Source organism: Alexandromys fortis, unplaced genomic scaffold, assembly GCF_014885135.2.
Source record: "Alexandromys fortis isolate MF-2015 unplaced genomic scaffold, M_Fortis_MF-2015_v1.1 scaffold_71, whole genome shotgun sequence".
Taxonomy (NCBI): Eukaryota; Metazoa; Chordata; class Mammalia; order Rodentia; family Cricetidae; genus Alexandromys; species Alexandromys fortis.
The window spans coordinates 3,141,359-3,148,388 of NW_026067954.1; positions in this window are offsets into that span (position 1 = coordinate 3,141,359).

Below are 7,030 nucleotides of genomic sequence, written 5' to 3' on the forward strand. Positions count from 1 at the left end.
TGGGCCGGGGAGTAAAGGCTCCTGGTAGCAGTTCCCAGATCCCAGATCGAAGACCACCCTCCTCCAGGGATCCTGTTTGGTGTGGTTCCAAGTTTCTTGATTGTATATTGGGAAATGGCTAGAGGTTTTGGAAGTTGGAATTGGGGAGAAGGGGTGTGTCAGCTGGGACGGTGGGGTCAGTGGCAGAAGAGCAGGTACATCCTCAAAAGCCAGGTTCCCTTGGTTCTCGGTAATCCCAACACTGAGCCAGTGTAACTTTCTCAGGAATTTGCCAAAATTCCAGGAGACTTCCTGGGCACCGGCGCCTCAGGAAGTGATAAAGGTTAAGTGTCCCATAGCGGTCGCGGGATGAAGCCTCCCTCCTTCCCTCTCAATGACTGAATCCAAGCTTCACTCTTAGCTGTGGATGACTGATCGGTTCTCCAGGCCTCAGGTCCAGCTCATCTGGGGCTCATGCTATTAGGTCTCCTAAATCCTTGGCATAAGCCAACCTGAGATTTTTGTCCATGTTTTAGGTTAGATTCAGCCTATGTATGCTACATAGGTGCATTGTATCCACGGAGGTCAGAAGAGTCTTAGATTCCTCTAGAACTAGAGTTTAGGTATTAGCTGCTGTGTGGGTTGATGCTGGGAACTGAATGTAGGGCCTCTAAGAGGGCAACAAACTGAGGAGCCATTTCTCTGCTCCCCAATACTCACCTTAAATACTGAAAGCTTCAGTAGAAAGCAGGCGTAGTAGTAACCACGTAGGGCAGCTGTTCTCAACCTATGGGTCATGACCTCTTTAGGGGGTTACATAACACATATCCTGCATATGAGATATTTACATTATGATTCATAACAGTGCAAAAATTAGGAAGTAGCAATGAAATAATTGTATGGTTGGGGGTCACCACAGTGTGAAGACCTCTATTAATAGGAAGCACCAGGAAGGTTGAGAACCACTGACGGGGGGGGGGGGGGTAATTAACTGTCCAGTTTCCCTCAGGACCCTATGTAAGAACGGAGCTGTTGAGAGGCTGAGGGAGCTAACTGGCAAGGTGTTTACACAATGCAATCCTGTGTGGTCAGAGTCCCCAGATTCGCTTCACTGGCTCTGTTGTGGGAGAAGAGCCTCTGAACTGGGGAGGCAGACACTGGCCTCTCGGAGGAGGCTGGAATTGGTTATGGAGTATGGATTCTAGAGGGGAAGGGAGGCTGTTAAGTCTGTGCCCAGGGCTGGCTGTTGACATCTATCACAGATGTCAATATCCTGTCTTCCAGCCTCACTTGAAGGCATGATCTGGCTTGGAGGTGGGGGAGTGGCCAAGTTGTGTTAGCCCCAAGGTAGCCAGAGAATAAGAATATTTGGTTGGGTTCTGCCCTTGCTGGGCAGTGTTCTGATGTTTTACCTGAGGATTGCCCCTACAGTCCCTACAACCTTTAGCTACACACCATCACCCCCATTTGTACATCAGGCAACTTCTTGAGGTTACTCCACTGGATGGTTTAGGTCTGACTTAGCATGCTAGCTAATCTCTGGGTATGGCAGGGTTAAGGTGCTCAGGGCAGGTGTGTGTGTTTTCCTAAGTAAATTCCGGCTTGAAAGGACAGAACCCATTTGACTGCTCAAGCCCAGTGCCCGGGATTTGCAATGTTTATTGACCAAGGACTCTCCCAAGACCATGCCACACCGAAGAGGATGCTGGCTGACTTTTCTGACCCAGAAAGAGTATTTGGGAGGTAAATGGTTTGCCCCACCACCCTCCCCTACACAGCTTGCACCTGAGTCTGATTGGCACCGGGGTGGCACAGCACAGAGGGGCTTCTTTGTTGGCCTGTGTGTTCTGGATTGTTCCAAGAAAGCAGAAGTCCTCTCTCATTCTAGATGTGTTGCAGGCATGTAGGGTAGAAGATGTGATAAGAAATAGGTCGTGGCTCACAGTTACAGGCTGAGGAATAAAGTGAGGTTGGGTTTGTGCACATGCTTGCGTGAGTCACCCAGCCCTTCTGCCGGTGTCTGAAACTGCGGGCATCCTACCTGCCTCGTGGGGCCACGGTGTGGATGACTGAGAAAACAGATGCAAAGAGCTGGCTGGACCCCGTGGGATGGCTGACTTTGATGAACAGATACAGCAGCTTCATTCAGTTAAATCTATTGAATGATCAGTTGGAGGGAGTGGAGAGGAAAAGTCCCCACCCTTCATCATTCTCTAGAGCTGCAGACAGGGCCCGACTGTCCTCAGGGGGGTATGCTCAACAAGGGAGCTGAGGGAAGACGGTAAAGGACAGTGTGGGGAGGGAAGGCCAATACTGGGGAGATCCCTTCTGTTTAGGATACCATCAAACTGTTGAACACAGGCCTGGCAGGAAGCAAGGCCGACAGAAATCATGGCTTGAAAGGCAGGGTGGCCTGGCTTCAGGCAGTGTGGATTCAAGGCTGCACCAGGGAGCAGCCTGCATAGTACAGTCCCCGTTTCCTGGCGCTGGAGCAGCAGGCCCAAGCTGCCAGCTCAGCACTTTTCCCTCAGCCAGAAGTGCCCCCCTCTCTTTCTGAAAGTAATGATTTTCTAAAAATGGATTCCTTCCCCTCCCCCAGCTGCAATTAATCTACTGAACACAAAGTGGCCGCTGGAGGAGGCTTCTGGTGAGTTCGGACCAGTGCAAGCTCTTTGAGTAATTCAGTGATGATTTAGTGATGGGCAGGGCGAGGAGGGCTAGGGGAGCGCACACTGCCTCTGTGGGGACAGGCTGAGCCCACTTTGGGATCTACCCACAAAGCCTCAGCCAGGAGCCTCTTCCTTTTAAAGTTCATACCCGCCTGTCTGGGTCTTTGAGAGCCGGGCACACACACACACACGCCAGCTTCGTCATTCTTTCATGAAGACCAAAAGCTGAAGACAGACCCGGGGCTGCCGTTTTTTGTGAAACCTCTGGGAGGAAGGGAGACCAGATGCGTGGCGAATGCTTCCTTGTTTCTGAGCGTTAGGGTAGATGGTGGCCCCAGACTTGGCAGTTTCTCTTCTTCTGTGGGCACTCCACTGGCAAGTGTGAGCAGAGCTCTGGCCCCGTGGAGCACAACGATTAAAACTGTCACCAGGTGTCCCAGCCCCTCCTCTGTCTTACCCTGCTGGTTTTTCTCGGCAGTATTGACATCAAATGTGTTGGACTATGTGTGCATTTTGTCTGCTGTTCTAGTGGAAGCTCCCCAGGATTTAGAATGATACCCAGCACGTAGTAGACACTGCACACTCTGCTTGGATGAATGAATCCACGTTCAGTGACTAATTTTCCCGGGGGAGGGGTGGGGGGAGAGGCATTCACATTCCAGCCAGATTTCTCAAGAACAGTGGGGATCTGCTTACGTTTAGACACTTAACGAAACAAAGAGGTTATTCTTGTTATTTTCGTCCCAAAAGGTGAATGAAAAGCTCTCCTTTTGGGGTAATAATAATAACCACAAATGCCAGAAGAGTCACAATAAGAACAGCCTAGGGGCTGGAAAGATGGCTCAGTGGGTTAAGAGTGTTTGCTGTGGGCAGTGTTTGAATTTGTAAGGTTGGGGGACTTTTTTTTTTTTAAAGGTTTATTTAACTTTGAAGGTGTCAAATCCCCTGCAACTGGATCTTCAGACAGTTGTGAGCTGCCACGTGGGTGCTGAGAATTGAACCCAGTCCTCTGGAAGAGCAGTCAGTGCTCTTAATCACTGAGTCACCTCTCTAGCCCCCGGTTGGGGGACTTTTTTAAGTCTGTAAAATGTTTTACATTGTGATGTTTATATCAATGTGTGATTTTAGGGATAAACAAGAAAGGAAAGGCTGTGGCTTCATAGTGATGTATGTGTTTGTCAAGTTAGCAAGGTGTCGATTGTGCTGGGTAGTTTTATGTCAATTTGATGCAAGCTGTAGTCATCTGAGAGAAGGGAACTTCCGTTAAGAAAATGTCTCCATGAGATTGGGCTGTAGGGCATTTCCTTAATCAGTGATTGATGGGGGAGGACCCAGACCATGGTGGGTGGTGCCGTTCCTAGACTGGTATTCCTGGGTTCTTTAAGAAAGCAGGCTGAAGCCCGGCGGTGGTGGCACGCCTTTAATCCCAGCACTCGGGAGGCAGAGGAAGGCAAATCCCTGTGAGTTCGAGACCAGCCTGGTCTACAAGAGCTAGTTCCAGGACAGGCTCCAAAAACCACAGAGAAACCCTGTCTCGAAAAACCAAAAAAAAAAAAAAAGAAAGCAGGCTGAGCAAGCCATGAGGAGCAAGCCAGTAAGCAGCACCCCTTCCATGGCCTCTTTCTCAGCTCCTGCCTCCAGGTTCCTGTTCTATTTGAGTTCCTGTCCTGACTTCCTTCAATGATGAACAGTAACGTGGAAATGTAAACCAAATATGTCCTTTCCTCCCCAAGTTGCTTCGGCTATGGTGTTTCATCACAGCAATAGTGACCCTAACTAGGTCACCCTGAAAACCTGATGCTCTAAATTTGATCCTCATACCCACAGAAGGCAGAATGAGAGAACTGACTCCCGAAAGTTGTCTTCCTCGGTCCTGCACACATATACACACATCATGGGCACACATATGGTAGTCATAGAAACAAGCAGACAAACATCTTGTATGTACAGAGCACTGTGTATAAGAGAGATTCTACAGGTTATCTTGTGTGGTTCTTAAGAGAATGCTGTCACTTGCCCATGTTACAGATGAGGATGTGGAGGCTCATGAGAGACCCACAGGGAGAGAGGGGGTACCCTGTTACAGTCCAAGTCTTGCTATGTAGGTCTTGAGCCCCAGACAGAGACTGGAGATGCCAGTGGCTACAGGAGTGGGGGGGGGGGGGCGTGGATCTCTGCCAGAGAGGGCTGCTCCAAGACCAGACTGTCCTATCCCATCCCGGCAGGGGCTGTAATCTTTGCTCCACACAGGCGTCATGCCATCAGCACCAAGGCTAATGACACACTGCAGCCAGGGAAATTACAGTGCCCAGGAGACCTGTCCCAGAGGCCCTGCCCAGGGTAATTCCAGAGCGAGGATGAATGCTGGGAAATAACAAGGGCTGGGGCCGACTGCTGGCCTCAGGTAATGGGGCGGTGTGTGAGGGGAACGGAGGATTCGAGTCTACTTGTGCAGTCTTAAAATTGAAAATAGTGAAAAATAAACCAGGTGCGGTACCAAGTACCTGTAATCCCAACACTCAGGAAGACCTAGAGTTCTAACACAGCCTGGGCTACATAAAAAGACTCTGTCTTAAACAGTAATAATAATACCCAAAAGTTGTTAAATGAAAAGTCAGAATTATCCATAGTCTCGTTATTCAAACCATCTCTCCAGAGGTGGTAGGACCAGAGACCCCAGACACTGCCTCTCTGAATTTGGCCTGTGCGAATGAATCTATACACACACAATTTTTACTAGAGGATTTGTGTTTGCCTTATGTCCCCTGATGGCACATCCTGGACATCTTCGTTGGTCATCATGTTCATAGTTGTCTTGGACTTGGGACTGAACTTGAAAGATGCCAGTATTCATTTAAAAGAAATGCCACTTTGTATTGGGTAGGAGTGACAGCGTGGGCTGGGCACTCTCTTGTGATGCTGGTGGGTACAGACCCTACTTTTGGAAAACACTCGGCAGGCTTTGCCAAAGCTAATAATACTGGCATCTGAAATGCATTCCCGTATGTTCTAAAAGACACGTGGAAGTATCTGCAGAGCAACACAGTTCCAAGTTACCCTACACTTGGAGTGACTTAAATGCCTGTCGAAAGTACAGCAATTGCTTCACAATGCTCACCGAGAAGCGATGGGAATGAGGGAACCAGGAAGATAACCACCAGCGTGGTCCCAACAACCTCAGTGCTCTGGTAGAGAAGCCAGGCACCAGGCTGGGGGTGTGGGGGCAGTGGTAGAAGGCTTACCTCGTGTGCACAAGGCCTTGGCTTTCCTGAGTCGCGTCCAGTAAAGGAAAACAAAACAAAATAAAAACAAAAAAACAAAAACAAAAAAAACCTCGTATGGGAGGGTCTTATTTAAATATAGTTCAAAACCAGGTGAAATTAGATTTTGTTGTTAGACTTCAGGAAGGGCACTGGAGAGCGGCTCCAGCTGCTCCGGTTGTTTCTTTGTCTGGGGTCGGTCACGTGTGGTGCAGTTTGCAAAAGTGATCAGTGTGCTTTTCTACACACATGTTCCAGTTCAGTTCGTCTTTTCTTTACACAATGGGAGATGGCTTAGTGATGGAAGCCTTCGCAGTGTGCAAGCGTGAGGACCAGGGTTAGGATCTCAGAACCACATACATGTCAGATGGATGTGCTGGCCTGTCGGTAATTCTACTCCTCAGAAGACAGAGCCTGGGGATCCCCAGAGCAAACTGGCTATTCAAGACTAGTCATATGGGGAAACTCCGGGTTTGATTGAGAGACCCTGCCTCAATGAGTAAGGTGGGAAAGTGATTAAGGATGATTTCTGACATCAGCTTCAGGCGTCTACATACACCCACATACATGTGCCTCCGCACATGTAAACACACACACACACACACTCATGGAAATGGAAAAATAAAAAAAATTAAAAAAACCAGCATAGTCATTCAATCCCCTCCAAAAAAGTCAGTCTCGTTTTCCCCCAGGTTTGCTCCTTTTTTTCTCTTCCTGCACCTTGTCAGCTGCACTCAAAAGAGAGCCTTCATTTTCATCGTGAGGCGGAGAGCGTACAACATTGGCGCTCTGGTTTGAGACTTCCTGGGCCCTCGGGGCCAGCCTCTGTTGGGGGTGAGAGGGCACCGACCCCAGACTTTCTGGGGTAGGGATAAGGAGCCTCATTAGTGAGGTAGGCAGTGTGCAGCTGGGTGGGGAGGGGAGAAGAAAGAAAAGGAAGAGGAGCAGCGGTGGTGACTGGGCTCGTGACTTCGGAGGGCACTGATAGACGTCCTTGCGGGTGCACGGCTCTGTGAGATGGCAGCTTCCAAGTCCACAGGAGCTACAAGGACAGTCACACCAGCGATGTAGCAGGGAGGACAACTCTTACAGCTATTAGCCGCTAATGGGTGGGGACGGCTT